Raw genomic sequence first — 17,416 nt, 5'->3', positions numbered from 1 at the left:
CAACTTAGCTTCTTGAACAGGTTTATGTTGCTACAAAAGTTTTATGGTCGTCATCATGAACTGGTAGATCGTTACGATGCAGTCATTTGCACCATGAAAACTGATTTGTTCAACGTGTCATAGTTTTCTTCCTTTCCTCTTTAGTCTAACCCGAGCTTGATTTTTATGAACAACTCGGTGGATGTTTCTAGAAAAGCAGAGGACGTTTACCCTACCGGTGCACCTGGTCTATGCTCCAAGATTTTAGTGGAGTCCGAGTTGCTTATTTAATTTTGTTACTTTTGTGTGTACTATTTAGTTACTTTATGTTCTTTGTTTTGTTTGTCTGTTTTACATGTCTGGTCTGTCCCTGGATTACATTATTTTGATTTCCGCTAGATTTTGATTCCGTTGATTACTCTTTGAAACTTGTTGCAGTCAAGCACGACATTATTTTGATAAAAGCAAAATTAACAGTTCTTATTCATTCTACTCCTTCATTTAATTTGTTATTATATTTACTTCATAAATGATATCTTAAAGTTTACTTTTTTTAAATTTGCCATTATAGAAAATTTATCAATTCATTCATAGAAATCAATTTTTCCCAGTTTTGCTTATTCTTCTAAACAATTTTATGATATCTATAATGAAATAGAGGTAAACCTCAGGTGAACATTTAATTGATCTTAAATGTTATAATTACAGATTAACTATCAAAATATTTATTGTTATTTCCATGTAAAATATGGGGAATAGTGATTTTTTAAAAAGTGGGACCAGTACGAAGACACCATACAAAGTAATCTGTTTTTCTTTTCTATATAAATCTTCTCGTCATATCTTTAACTGTGCTACGTGTCATTTTTTCTTCCTCTTTCATTAATTTGTTTGAGTAATTAAATTTGTATTATAGGGGTTTTGTGTTTTAAAAGTGTTGAAACCTTGTAAACGTTAAATGCAGTGAAAGGTTTGGCATAGCTAAATATCGTTTCCAAGCGTCAAAACAGAAGGACATTTCCAAGATATCAGAGGCCAAAAAGAGGAGGAAAAAAAGGAAATTGATACGATCCACAGACAAAATGTAGACTCATAATCCAACGCAATCGATATAAAAAAAGAAAAAATAATGAAACCAGACAAAGCAGCATACACAAAACATATGAAAAACAATCGGCAGTGACACCAGGTGCTCCAGAAGGTTAAGCACGTCGTGCTTCATCAGCGGCTCACGTCACATGGAGAGTTAATAATATTCGGTGGATGGTAAATCCGGTAAGACGTGAAATATAACAGATGACATCTTGTTTATTTTTGAGATAGAAAACCCCAATCTGTCAATTATGATGACTGAACAAACTGCTCTCTACGCATCTTATTTGACAGTATGATACATCTTCTAGGAAAGTCAGCGTACAAATCAATTGAAATACAGGAACAGATCAACTGTGAAATGCATACTCCATAGGCTGAAGATTATGTCATGGTAAGCATATATAGTCTTCTGTTTTGTACAGACACACTTGTGAATAATATCACGCAGAACTGGCTAAAGCTTGTCAAGTAAAAGTTTGGTGTAAAAGGTAGAAAAACCAAAATATCTTATACAGATTGGATACACCCTTGTAGGTCTTTTGAACTTTTCAATATACAATTATTCTGTTCTTAAGGACATTTGTGAACTTTTGGTATCCAGTAAATGAAAGTGAGAGTCATTTTGTAAAAACCTATTGTGATAACAGTGGGCTGTAGAACAGTAGAACAGAAATCGCAGTTTTTCGTAAATGTCAAGATATTGGTAACATGCACATACCCTACCCCACCCGCACATGACAAAAACAAATTAAGATGAATCTCGATTTTTATAGGGTGAAAAATGGATAAAATCCAGGAATTTTTTTTTTTTTTGTATTTCTATTGTAGTTTTTTTTATGTTTTGTTGTAAAACACAGATTTAATATTTGAATAACTATTTATATGCACATTTTGTTAATTTCTATACGCACATTTGATTGAGACATTTTCTCGGTTTTTTTACATCTGGACTGGAATTTACTGGAAATTAAATTACATGTCATGTTTCTAATTAAAAGACAGTAATGGGAAAAAATCTGTTTTGAAAAAAAAAATACCTAAAACGCATGTTTGTCAAATGTTGATCATGTCTTTAGTGACTACCAAAAAGTAAAACTGTATGTTTAAAACTTACGAGTTAATTTACAAACAAAAACAAATAAATAAAACCAGAGTGATTATATGTTTTCCAAAGATTTCCATTGAAACTTGTGGCGGTGGAATTTTTTTTTTATTTTTCCATTTTATAAAATGAAATCTCCGAGAGACACTTTAAGGGAGTTGAAAGAACGAAAGTTTATTGAAAAATTTAAACCTATCTTAAACGGACGTTCAATTAAATTTTTATTATATGTATTAGCTTACACTTTCAGTTATATATATAAAGTATTGGTTTCGTCTTCGTTTGGAAAGCATATTTTTTGTCTTGTGTTTTTATGCATAAAAATATATTACCATATTTGTCCTTCACAAAATATGTATTCATGCAGGTTTGAAAACATATTTTGCTTTATTGCCTTTGTAGACGCACACATTTTAATGGTAATGTTTTGCTCAGAAAACTTATTCGGATATGTACAGATGTTCAATTAAAAAAGCATTCAGAACTTTATAACAATATGATAAACTCCTCATGTGTAACATTTGAGAAAAAAAAACGATGAAGAAAAAGATACTGTCTGCTATGTTGGTCTTTATTTTGCTTGTGAAGTGTACAACATAATATTTGCTATAGTTTCTTAGAGAATATTTCATATTATCTTCACTATCCAGAAATTTTAAAAAAAATTGTATTCCACTTATATGCAATGAAGTATAAATCCTCTCTTTACACACAATCAAATAACGACTTTGAATAATGAAATTACTCTCTCCAATACATACTGTATTGACAACCGCTATCACGTTTCAGTAATAACAAAATGCATTGCACTCAATACAAAACAAGGTTTGCATTTTTCTAAATAAGCGTATATTTTAGTTCCCCGCTTCGTACAGGGATATAAATAGGATAACACACAACTTTCTTCAGCTTAACTTCCGGGGAAAAACATGTGTCCTGTTAAAAAGGGAAAGACTAATAGATGAAAGACACTTCTGTAGAATTCACATCTGATTTACGCCACTTTTAGTGTTGACTTAATCACAGTTAATCTTAAGTACATATTGAACTGTCGTAAGTAAAGCAGTGAAGAAATTTAAAAGGGATTTAGTTGTGCATTGGGCAGAAAAGGTAATCAAGGGAACCAAGATTCTAGCGGAAATCGAACGAATGTAATCCGGGAACAAAGACCCGAAATGGAAAACAGACACATACAACATAGAACAAAAAGTGATACATACAAAGTACAAAAGTAAATGAGAAACTCTGATTCCACTAAAACCTGGGAGCAATTACCAGGTGCACCGGCAGGGTTAGCGTCCTCTGCTTTTCTAGAAACACCCGTTGATTTGCTCATAAAAAGTCAAGTTCAGGGTATACGAAATAGTAAAGGAAAACTAAGACACGTTGAACAAATCAGTTTTTTTTATGGTGAAGATGAATACACTGTAACGATCCATGAGTTCATGATGACGACCATAAAACTTCTGTACTGATGACTTCAATCTAGTAGCCACACAACCCTGTTCCAGAAGCCTATTTGTTAGAGTTCTAGCCCGATACAAAAAGTCTGCGTAGCTTCGGAAAGCTCTGGCATAACGTATGAGTTTAGATATGAAGGTGCTGAAGGGATGTTGCCACAGATGAAGGAAAGTCGAAAATTTTGAATAAAAAGTTGTCACGTTGCCGTAAGGTTTGGTCAATAGTTTTCCTTTACCATCGATTTCTAAGTGTAGGTCAAGATATGAGGCTGACTTCACAGTGTCTGTAGTATCCTTTATCTAAAGTTCTTTTTGGTAGATGCGATGTATCAAATCCCCGAAATTAGGATTGTTTAAAGAAAATACGTCATCTATATAGCGGAAACTGAGATTAAAGGATCTAGCTAAACGGTATTCTTTCTTTCTGATCAGATCAGCTATAAAGTAAGCCTCATAAGAGTGAAGGAAAAGGTCAGCAAGTAAAGGAGCACAATTTGTTCCCATTGGAATTCCGACCGTTTGTTGAAAAACACGTCCACCACACTGGACAAATATGTTGTCGAAAAATTGCAGCATTTTGCAAACATCATCTTCTGTATATTTGGAAGATGATTTGGAATTATTTCTTACAAAGTATGAGGAATCTCTACCAAGAACTATATATTTGTATCTAGGTGTACCATCTTTTTTGGAAAAAAAAACAACGATGTATAATGTTTTTAAGTCGGGACTTTAACTGAGTATGGGGAATAGAAGTATACAGTGTTGAAAATCATTGGTTTTGATGCTATTATATTCAGATAATAGTCTTGAACTAATTGTCTCCAAAAGATCTTTCGAATTTTTCAGGATCCACACTGAATTAATACCACTTCGGGAGTAACAAGTATTGTGGTTGGACTGTAGACCCTCTTTGACAGTTGTGAGTATAGAAGTTAAAAGTTTTGAAAGTGGTTTGGTGGTACATTTTGCAGATCCAGCTATGAAACGTTGTTTGTATGGATTCTTGTGGACTTTAGGAATCCAGTACATAGACGGTAAATCACAATCATTGTCCTTGGAGAGACCGAAAGAGGATAGCACAGATTTAGGTTTTCCACAATTTCTTCTTTGGAGAGTGTGGTAGCAGAAAAGTCTTATCACTGCTATTTTTTTCTACGTCTACCTCTGTTAATAAACATTGGATGTACAACGTTTTGCAGACAAAAACAATATTGTATTGGGCTTTGTCTGCTGGTGCGACAACATATTTGTCATGTATAGTAGACAATGTTTTTGCTACATCGGGGTCTTCGAAAACCGATGTAGCCTTGGCACTCATTGACCTACTTAAAACTTTCATTCGTTTCAAAATTAAAGACCTCACGGCCTTTAACCAGTCTGACAGAGAATCAATGTCTTCTTGTTCTAGTTTTATCCATTTTCTTGCATAGTCCTCGACGGCATCCATAAGTACTTTAAAGTTATAATTCCAATTTTTGGAGCGTGGTACACGGTACTTGGGACCTTTAGAAAGGATATTACGTAGAGATTCGTTTTCGATTATGGTTAAATCTCCTGTAACGACGTGACCAGAACGACCATATTTGAATGGAGAGTTTTTGCTAGAACAGTCAGGTGGTTTAGTCTTGAAGTCCTCAATCTAGAGGTTCTGGAATAGCCTTTTATAATTGAAAATTTTGGATGCAATGGGTGAAGTATAGGAATATGAAATAATTGGTATGGATTTGTCTTTGAAATATGGGGGAATTTTGTTGGTAATGTTTTTGTGATGGAGGATGTTAGCCAAATTAATTGCATCTATACCTGTGTTGACAATCATTTCTGGAATATATGCAAAGCTGTCAGTTGTTTGGTGTGCATTTGGTTACGTTACTACGTATACAACAAATATTCCCACCATCAGTGGAGACCTATTATAGATCCAGAATAATTATAAATCAGAAAAATTAAAAAAGGATAAATCCATGACTGCTTGTGATGGTAACAAAACAGAATTCAAGAATGATGAAGTGCAAAGTGCTCGCTTACAAAGCCAATGCCTACTGCATTTTGAGAATAAGTTCCGATTTTAAAAAAAAACCCTAGCTACACTGAAAACAAATTTCTTAGTTACCTTCGTTTTAAACTTTATAGCGATACTTATTTACAAAATGAACAAATGTAGAGACCCATTGCAGGTATGAAATTTTACTTCCTTCTAGACTCGATACTTAACTCGTACTTAGCTTTTTTTCACTTGTGTAACCTGTATAGCTGTACGATGAATGTGATGAACTAAGATCAAAGACTGATAAGGAGTCATGGTCATCGCGACTATACATCACCTAAGATATATGATGTTTTCATTGGTGGTCTTCTTCCCTTCATTCAAATGCCTCTTGAACTTTATCACATTCTAAACTCTATTCTATACCTCTCATTTTACAACACCGCCTTTACAAGACAAGTTTTGACATTCCTGTTTCTGAACCTACTTTATCATTATACAGACTTGTGGCCTTCATTTTGGATTTTGGTTTCGCCAGACTCTTTAAACCAGTCTATGTTAAGGGTCAAGATGACGAAAAACAATAATTTCTTCCACTACTGTTTGTCAACAAAGGTATAGATGCAATTTCCTCCATCACAAAAAAGTCACGGACGAAATTCCCCCGTATTTCAAAGACAGATCAATACTGATTATTGCCTGTTCCTATACTTCATCTATTGCATCCAAATTTTTCAATTATAAAAGACTATTGCAGAACCATGGAATTGAGAACTTCAAGGCTAAACAACCTGACTGTTTTTGCAAAAACTTTCTATTCAAGGTCCTTCCAGTCACGTCATTACGGGAGATTTAAACATTAAAGAAAACGAATCTTTCCGTAAGATCCTTACAAAGGTCCGAAGTACCAAGAACCACGCTCTATAAATTGGAATTATAACTTTAAATTTTTATGCATGCCGTTGTGGACTATGCAAGAAAATGGATAAAACGAGAGTTGGTACAGGCTGTGAAGTCTTTAATTTTGAAACGTATTAAAGTTTTTGGTATGTCAATCAGTGTCAAATGCTAAATCAGTTTTCAAAGACCCTGATATAGCAACACCATTGTTCACTATATATGACAAATATGTTGTCGTACCGGCAGACAAAACCCAAAACAACATTGTTTTAGCGAAACCCATTACATCCAATATTTATTATCAGGGTAGACATAGAAAAAATGCAGTAATAAGAACCTATACTGCTACCAGACTCTTCAAAGAAGAGATATTGGAAACGCATAAATCTGTACTATCCTTTTTGGTCTCTTAACCAAAGATGATTGTGAACTGCCGTCTTTGTTCTAGATTCCTAAACGCTACAAAATCCATACAAACAACGCTACAAAGCTGGATCTGTAAAATGTACCACTTTCAAAATTTTCAACTTCTATACTCAAAGCTATAAAAGATAGTTTTTACTTGTTACTTCCGTAGTGGTATAAATTCAATGTGATTCCTGAAAAATAGAATTTCTGGAAACCCTCAATTAAAGATTATTATCAAAATACGATAGAATTAAAATCTTTAACTTTTCAACTCTTTATACTTCTATTTCCAATAATCACTTAAAATCCCGACTCAAAAACATTATACATCATTGTTACTCCAAAGAAGACGGTACACCTAGATACTTGATATAGATTCTTTATACTCTGGAAACAAAAATTATTTCAAATCATCTTCCAAATATACCGAAAAAGACGTTTTTCAAAATGCTAGAATTTTTTTATAAACATTTTCAACAATCGATTGGCATTCCAATTGGAACAAATTGTGTTCCTCTACTCGCTGACTTATTTCTTAAACTCGTTTGAGGCTGACTATACAGCTTGCATAATTCAGAGGAAGGAACATCGTTTAGTCAGATTGTTTGATCTCAGTTTCCATTATTATCGTTAAACAATCCTAGTTTCGGGGATTTTATACATAGCATTTACCCCCAATGAACTTGCGATAAAGGATACTACAGACACTATGAAGCCAGCCTCATATCTGGACCTTCATCCAGAGATCGATGGTACAGGAAAACTATTGATCAATTGAAGAAAGTTTATGGTCTTCATCATGAATCGCTGCGTTGTATCCATCTGCACCATGAAAATTGATTTGTTCATCGTTTTTGCATTCGTTTTTTACGAAGTTATAAATAAACACCCATACGAAAATTTAAATTATTTACACAATTTAGATAAAAGCGGCTAGATGAACATGAAGGAAACAAACATCTGTACATAGCACGTGATTTTTGTAAAATAATGATACATCAGGATTTTGTGATTTTAACCATGACATTCTTACAACCAATGTCTTTTATCAATGCTCGGAAGCTATATAAATACTTTGAGCATGGTTATTACTCAGTGCGGACCTATCAATTATGGGAAAAGAATGTCTCTATGATACTGTTTTGGTTTTTTTTATTCATAGAGTAACACTGCTATGTCGTTTTATCTTAGTTTTTTGGGAACGTATGGTTGCGCGCTCTAGGAATTATACATTTTGCATTCAAATTTACTGTTATTCCATTATGTGTTTATCCCAGCTACATTCACTTTTGTTCTCATACATATTCATATTATAAGTGTAACAGAATGCAGTTGTTTGAAAGAGTATTCAATGGAACCAAGATTCTTACGGAAATCAAAAGAATGTAATCCAGGGACAAAGTCCAGACATGGTAAACAGAGAAACACACAATAAACAACATTAAATAACCACAATGATACATACAAAGTAACAAAAGGAAATGAAAAGGTCGGACCAGGTCCACCGGGAGGGTAAGCGTCCTCTGCTTTTCTAGAAACACCCGCCGAGTTGCTCATAAAAAGGCAAGTCCGGGGTAGACGAAAGAGGAAAAGGAAAAGCGCGTGTGCGGTGTTGATTTCAAAAGGATTTAGATGTGTGCTTGCTAAGGTAAATTGCTTCTTCTTACCGTTAGATATGCCTGATGTGAAAAAAACTATGTAGTTTGGTAGCTTTGGCACGCTTGCAATGAAATTCCACAAACATAAAATCATTTAAAATGACAGATTTTCCCAAAGACGTATTCAAAATTAAATGAACCGTAAAATCAGAATAAAACAGTTCTTCTTTAAATTTGGGGAAGCTTCCAGAAATAGTATAGACACGTATATGAACTCTATTAGTATTACTATATCTATTGGGATTTAAGTGTCATACTTATTTATATATAATAAATGTCGATTACCGCGTGATTACACAAGCATGTGATAACCATTAGTTTCCACTTTTACATATAAACATATGGGTTTATTCCCGATTAACTTTGACCCCAGACAGGCCAAAATAAAACTGGACAGACATAGCATTTCAACCAATATTGCAGTGCAAGAATATCAGTTCAATTAATTACTCAAACGATCTTAACATAATTTTAATCGAAATATTTTTATTTTCAAACCCGAAAAAAAATATATATGAATAGATACACACATGATTAGAGGAAAACACAACTAAATAACTGATGAAATTAGAGGAACTGACAATGAAAATGAATGATGCAGTGGATAATTCAGTGAAGGAACTGACAAGGACTTTTAATGAAAAAGTGGAAATAGAAAATGGAAAACTAAAAACAAAGATGAATATTTCAGCTGGCTCCAAATTAAAGTAGAGGGATTGTCAACGAAAATAAATGATGAATTGAACAAAAAAAGCAGGGAACTGACAGATAAAATATAAGATGAAATGGAGTGAAAATTTGAGAAGCTGACATCAATGGTAGATGATAAATTTGGCAATAAAGAGGAGGAACTAACATCAATAATAAATAATAAAGTGGGTGCAAAAGAAGAGGAATTGACAATGATGATACACTATAAAATTGACACAAAAATAGGTCAACTGATAACGAGAATAGACGGCGTAGTTAAGACAAACTACGAGACACCGAAAACGGCAATGAACAAAAACAAAAAGGAGGAAGAATTGAGAAGGAAGATTAATAATAAGGTGGACTTAAAAGTGAAGGCACTTACTGTAGATATCTATATGGAGACATAAATGGGAACACTGACGGAAAAGGTGGAGAGAAATGACAACGACAATTAAAGATGACGTGAACAGAAAGGTTGAAGAACTAAAAGGAAAGATAAATGATGACGTGGAGACATAAGTTAGGTTACTAACGACACAGATAAATTATAAAGTGGACATAAAAATAAGCAAACTCACAACGACAATTAATAGTGCAGTAAACAAAAAAGTTGAAGAACTGACATTGAAGATAAATGAAAAAGTGAACAGAGAAGTTCGCACCTTGACTAAGGAGATCAAACAAGGGGAGACCAAAGTAGTGGAACTGATAACGAATGTGAATGGCATAGAAGACCCACTTTCAACGAAGATAAATGATGTCAATACTAAAGTAGAAGGACTGACAAGGAAGTTAGAAAGTATAGTGGATGCTAAGGAGATGGAACTGACAATGAAAATAAATGATAGAGTTGACACCAAAATAAGTGAACTGACAGCAACTATGAATGTTATTGAAGTAAAAGTAGGCAAACTGTCAATGAGCATTGATGAAAATATTGACACAAAAATAAAAGAACTGATGGACAAAAAGGAAGAAGAACTGAAAATGAAGATGAATGATGTAAGCCTTGTCTTCAGCTATATTTTTGTCATCATACAGCCTTTTTATCTTATCACGTGTAATACATCTTTATTATCTTATTTCATGCATATGCACTTGGCCGTAAGTTAATGACCACTAAGTTTTCAGAAATGTGATTTGTACTATTGTTTTTATTCTTCAATAGATGTTAATGCAAAAATTCCAGTTATATTCAGTAGCTATCTTTTTAAGATTCATGCAAAATCTGAAATATGTGATACACTCGAAAATTAGGTTGTTTTATTGAATACTATGAAATGAGTAATTATTCATTCAAATCGGCCTGCTCTTAGGAGATAATCAACATTGAAGATCCAGTAGATTCTATTGTAATTGAGTGTCATTTACAGACTTATCTCCCTTAATTATGAAATCAACAGTGCATTCCATAATTTTATTTTCTAAGAACTCGGGTTACATGAAAATCAGAATGTAATTCTGTGTTTACTATTACAAAATTAATACAAAATATTAAAAATAAAAATATATAGGCTTTTACCCATGAATCACATTTTGCATGATTCTTAGCTTGGGTGCCACTTAACATCACAAATATCAGTATATTGTCTAATACAAGGGAAGATCTAAATCCACATATTAATTGTATACAAAAAGTACTCAAAACCACTTACCGGTATACCAAAATAGGAAGCTAAATTTATCACCAAGTGTTTCTACCATGTGCAATTCAAGAAATAAAATGACCTGACAGATTCTGATTTTAAATTTGAGAATTTCGATTCCTATTTAAATACCACGAAAACTAGAAATGAACTGGTCCTCTAAAATTTTTGTCGAAGTGGCAACCGTCGAAATGTTTGTGGATGGAACGAATTCAGCGCTCAGACACGCTAAAATGTATTTGAGATATATGAAATGAATATAATAACATTAATTCAATAGATAACAACAATAAATGTATCCAACAACTTTGCTTCCGGTCAAATTCTGAACTAAGCGTTTTTTTTTTCGAAGAAATACAGCTGGAGTCAATCTTAAGGTTATTCTGTTGTCTTCGAATATATTTATTTTCCAAGTAATCATGACAGCTAATGCAGAATACATGATGATTTAAGATAAGAATGCAATCGTTTCAACTATATCCAACATTATTATTTTAGGTAATGTAAGATACATAAGATGTTGGGATTATGTGGTCCTTAACGTCCTTAATTTATGGACAGTACATATGTGATAAAATAACCTATTATATAGATAGCAGTATTTTATCGAATGTTCTCCGTGAAATAAATTTCGATAATTCACTCTTTAAAATAAATGTTGAAAATTGCAAGGAATTGAGGAAATCTATATAATAAATAGGATAATCAATTGGTTATCGTGAATAACCAAAAAATGATCACTCATGCCAAGAACGCTGTAAAATTTAACTCGTACGCGGACCAAGTTCTGCACACTCGTTAAATCTAGGCGTTCTTCGGCACTCGTGATCATATTTTGGTTATTCGCTTCTTCCAATTAATTATCCTATTATTAAGTCATGAAGTACCACACTTTCTGATTGGATAAGAAAGAATTGTCCACCATCTTATTGACCATATTTTGATGTGTGACTGTGATGCAATTTACCTTTTATGATGATTTACTCCTTAAGTTTTGATACTAAATTTGAACTATAAGGATTGTTCTATATTTTCGGTCAATTTATATACCATAAATGCCCGTGGAGTACACTTGAAAATAACCTGCTATGCATGTTATCTATGTACTACGTGATTGAGGCCATTCCTTCATGGCTCGAAAAATATAACAGTCATTTCTTTAATATTTGTGGGATGTAAGTGGTTCTCAATGTATTGCAGGAATTGTTAATAAATTTATTTAAAAAAAACAGGGATCAACATTTACGCTTTTATGTTAGGCAGGTTTACCCGATTATTTGTTCAAAATTCATCGGGTGAATTCCAGTACTACAGTACAGATAATTGAAAAGAAAAAAAATCGATGGAATTTACATTTGAATTAAGCGTTCTGAAATTGAAAGCATGTTTAAAAGAATCAACCGCACGCTGAGGAAAACATTTATCGAAACTTTTGTCAATATCCATTTACGTATTTACCCAAATGTTTAATGCGACGAAATATTAGTAAAAATCAGTAAAATGTTTTAAAGGTTTTCAGTTTATTTGTAGAACAAGTCGTCAGTAAGAAATCGACTCAGTGAACATATCTTTAAAGCAGTTCCATTGTTATAGGTAAGTAGCTTTTCTAATTCAATACTAGTTAATTAAAAAGAATTTAACTGTAAGGTATGTTCCTTCTTATTGTTTTCATATTCATAACAAAGAAAAGTAAAAAAAGAAATGTTCTTGAATAAATTCAGGACTGTAATATGTAGTTGTATGATATATTCTCATCAGGTTGTACACATTGAATAACCGGTGCGAAATAGATTAATATTACACACCGGGGAAAATATGAGACATATTTCGTATACATGTAATCTAATTTTAGTATAATAAGTCAGCAAGTAAATCTTCAAGAAAGGTTTGTCACATAATTATGCCTTTAAGATGATTGGCAAGATTGCTTTATCTAATAAAAAAATTAAATTAAATCATAAGGTCAAGAATACATCATCATCAAACTTATCTTTATCTTTATAGGCAATAGCGCTGGGCTACGGAGTAATGTCAGTGTTTCGAAAAGGGGATATTCCCTTTGTGCTCATCCAGCCAGTGTGGGTCTACTTGACAAATCAGCTCGCGTTCTATTGAACTTAGCTGTTTGATGTCTCTGGTTGTCGTTGTTGTGCTTTTTTATATTAAAACTAAAATAAGTGAAACATTTAGATGATATAATTTAACTGTAGATTCTACCTTGTTTTTTTTTTAAATAAAAGATATATAAATGTATATTATCTTAGTTGAATAAGCATGCGTTTTAGTTACTGTATCAGTGATCTGAAGGCAAACAACTCCTTGTGCTAATTTTGTTCAATTTAAATCTCTCATTTGCCATTTCGTTTTTTTTTTTCAAGATAGGTGAAAAAAAACACAACTGGTTAGTGTACAACGTTTTCAGTTTAAGTTGTATTTAGAAAAGTATATTAAAGTTCTTCTTTTGATATTAAATGATAATTTAGTTGTAAAGTACTTTATAAGTGATACAAATTGTAGACATGTTCGGCTTTTGATTGAAGGAACCACGATTCTAGCGGAAATCAAAGGAATGTAATCCAGGGACAAAGACCAGACATTGAAAACAGACATACACAACAAAGAACATAAAGTAACTAAAATTATACATACAAAGTAAAGTATATGTTAATTGTTGGTTACCGTTTTTGTTTTGTTTTTTTTTTTAGTGTGTTCTTTTTAATCAATTTCCACCGGTAATTATATCGTACATGCTCTGTATGATTATGGGATTCTACCTTGCAACTATGTTTATCAATTTGAAAATTATTTTGTAATGAGTTTTAGAATCAAATAAAAGATTCTGTCTACTCAGAAGAATGTTTTCTCAATTAGCCAGTCTTTAAGGTAAACACATGAAACAAACAAAATCTAAATTGTATCCAAAATAATATAAGCACTATACAAATATTTTCGAACCACATACTAATCAATTCTGCATTTATTTCATAAAATGTGTCTTAAGATTATCATTTTGCGTTGTAGATTTTTTGTTGAATAATTTTGTCTTTAGATTATGGTTCATTGGTTATGTTTTTTCCGTATCCGTTCTTTTTTTCAAAATGACCCTTTTATCGTATATTGTGTATTTTTAAAAATGTTATTTCCATTTTAATATTTGTTTATTTTAATTTAACGAGTCTTTCAACATCATTTCTGATTTAAGGTTTATTAATATGATATTACGGTTCAGATCCGGAAAATGATTTCTTTTTAAATTCCAAAATTGCATGTCTAACCTTTTCTAAATGAGAAAATTTTGTTTCAAAAATGAAGATTTATAAAATGAAATAAAATGTTTTGTATAAAGGTCAACGAATAGGTTGTTTTTCTTAATGAACAACCAACTATAAACTATCTCACAATTATTCTAAATAAAGTTTTATGTACGAGTTTGTCAACAATTTGATTCTATGGTCAAATATAGACAAGCGATTATGTATCGTCATCCATGCAATTGTTTATCATTAATATTTAATGCAGAAAAACTTCACATGGTGTATGAACTACGTTTTGCGTTTTTAATTTCCTTTTATAGTCATGTGTGTTGTGTTGAATGGATATAATATGAGATTATTAATGTTGCTTTCCACTCTAAATAGACATTGAATTTTTAAATTACCCTGGAGTTAATAGGCTTAAGAATAAAGAGAAAAAGAGGAACGTTACATTATCAAAAAACAAAGGAAAAAAGGTAAAGTGAACTTGTAAAGTGACCATATGTATCAATATGGAAAGAATAATGAAAATCCCAAAAAGACACACAACAAACGAAATCATATCCACAAAATATGCGAGGTTCTCAAGCTAAGAAAGTTCAGCCATATACGTAGTCAAAATGTGAATAAAGGAGAAGAATCTATCTACATACAATAGCATTAAAATAATTGGTGTGTTATGGAGCTTGAATGAAGCATTCTAACAAGTTGTTTAGTGCTGTTATCCCTAAATTATAACATAAAAGCATATAAAAAGTGCACAAAAAGACAACCAAGACAAAACAAAAAAATAACAACCAAACGAAAAACACTTGCAATAAGAACTTCACGAAAAAACTCGAATGATCGCATCATTTGAACCTTAAGTCCTGCTCTACCACAAAGATCCGTCACATAACAGATGAGTTAAGACGTAAAATAAAATTGAATCTAATTGAAGATATTTTGTCTCATCTGTTTAAATAAAACATTAGATCGGTCAATTAAAATGTGGTGACGATAACGAAAAAAATGTACAAATAATATCAACAAAGACTGCATATTTCTCCCTTTAACTATTCAATTTGACTATTGTCGGAAGTAAAATCAGTTCGGTAATTTGGTTATTTCCCTACATATAAGGCTAATTTTACATTTCGTCGGCCTACGAAAAGGATATAACGTGACATGTACGACAAAGACTGGGATTTACAAATATTACCATACTGGTATAGTGTCATTACGAAAAGGACATTCAACGATTAGAAAGTCAAACCATATCTTTTGTCATCAAGTTTCCATTTCAAACGAACTTTAACTGTATCATATATATTTCAAGTTCAGTCTATGTATAAAGCTGATGATGGAAATATTTTTACAGCTAACGATCAATGAAAAATTCAGATTTGCCAAAATCATGAAGTGAATACTTATAACCAATTTATTATTACAACCTATGTCTTGCATCTTCATGTGCAGCGACACTTCTGATTCTGCATCTTTTGTCGGTTACAGTGGGTCGGACACTGCAGGAAAAAATGACTTCCTAGTGACATTCAGTAATTTATTTAAAAAAAAAGCAAAACATTTAACAAATGAAAAGGTCTGCTACATCATGATACGTTTGAAGTTAAGTAATATCAAAAAAGAGTATTCTTTTGCATTTAAAGATTGCTAACATATGTTAACATCATTAAAATACCAATGGCATTAGTGGTTTGTGTATTTTGGAACTCGAATTTTACATATCCGATTACATGAAGATTTATTCCGTCTGTAATTGATTTCATAACAACTTCTGCAAAGACGAGGGTGCGTTACTTTCTTATTCATCCAAAATCCTTACGAGGCGGTCACATTTTCTTTCAGGAAGTTGACATAATTTACCTAACTCATCATTTCTTATCTATTTGTCATTTATTACATATTACAATTTCAATTTAAATTAAACAGGACTTATTATACTTAAACAAGTAAATACAGGAATTGTCTGATAAGGAGATAAAAAGTTTCACTAGGTTAAAGTCGCTGATTGATATGGTATTTTTTTTAAATTTTATCTTCAATATTTTTATATCTCTACACAAAACTCTTCATTCTGCTGAATGGTTGTTTAAAATGTGTTCCTGCTTTTCGGGTTTCTATGTGCACCATGCAAGCAGGCAGAAACCTACTTATTAATTGTAGTTTTTTTTCTTTTCTTGGACAAAGACCAGACACGGAAAACAAACAGGCACCACAAAGAACATGAAGTAACTAAAATCATACATACAAAGTAACGAAAGAAAATGAGCAACCAGACTCCTCTAAAACCTGGGAGCATGGACCAAGTGCACCGGTAGAGTAAGCGTTCTCTGCTTTTATAGAAACACCCACCGTGTTGCTCATAATAAGTCAATTCCGGGATAGACAAACCAGGAAAAGAAAACTATGACACGTTGAATAAATCAGTTTTCATGGCGCAGACGGATACACCATAACGATCCATGAGTCCATGATGACGGCCATAAAACTTCTGTAGCGATGACTTCAATCTTGTAGCAAAATAACCCTGTTCCAGAAGCCCATATGTTTGAATTCCATCGCAATACAAATAGTCTGCGTAGTTTCGGCAGGTTCTGGCATAACGTATGAGTTGTGATATGAACACTCCATACGCAGGTGCTGAAGGGATGTTGCCACAGATGAAAGGAAAGTTGACAATTCTGAATGAAAAGTCATCACGTTTGTCGTAAAGTGTGGTCAATAGTTTTCCTTTACCATCGATTACTAAGTGTAGGTCAAGATATGAGGCTGACTTCACACTGTCTGTAGTATTCTTTCCTCAAGTTCTTTGGGGTAGATACGATGTATTAAATCCGCGAAATTAGGATTGTTTAATTACTATAAGCTTTGATTTTATGGATAGGAACGGGTCTTTAATGCTTGGATAATTTCCTGCTTGTCGTTGATTGAAAACCAGAAGATTTACCATGACTCTTTTTTTAGACTGTTCTACATTTATTTATATTTTCTGTCTCTAAAAGAATAAAATATAAAAGATTCTAAATACTCTAATTTCACAAACAGACAAATGGACTATGTATTGTCCATTAACAACCATTCGGAAAATGCCTCAATATATCCACCAAAACTCGAGGTAAAGGAGAGTAAAGAAACGGCTTGTCTTTTATTTTTGCTGACATTTCGAATTCTACAACAGTTGTCATCTCAGTACTTATATTTATTATAACAGAGACGACTTTAGTTTTA

The 17,416-nt window shown here is 32.5% G+C and overlaps 1 long non-coding RNA gene across 1 annotated transcript; it reads left to right on the top strand.

Moving 5' to 3' along the window:
* Window positions 1-8,975: 8,975 nt before the first annotated feature.
* Window positions 8,976-13,170, top strand: LOC148606179 (uncharacterized). Its single transcript, XR_015915336.1, has 3 exons — window positions 8,976-10,287; window positions 12,462-12,524; window positions 12,936-13,170. It is a non-coding gene; the product is annotated as an uncharacterized LOC148606179 (long non-coding RNA).
* Window positions 13,171-17,416: the final 4,246 nt, after the last annotated feature.

Source organism: Perna viridis, chromosome 9 (assembly GCF_037379345.1).
Source record: "Perna viridis isolate PV_CMFRI_1.1 ecotype Kerala chromosome 9, ASM3737934v1, whole genome shotgun sequence".
Taxonomy (NCBI): Eukaryota; Metazoa; Mollusca; class Bivalvia; order Mytilida; family Mytilidae; genus Perna; species Perna viridis.
The sequence above is the reverse complement of the archived record's forward strand: the minus strand, read 5'-3'. Positions and strand labels throughout refer to the sequence as shown.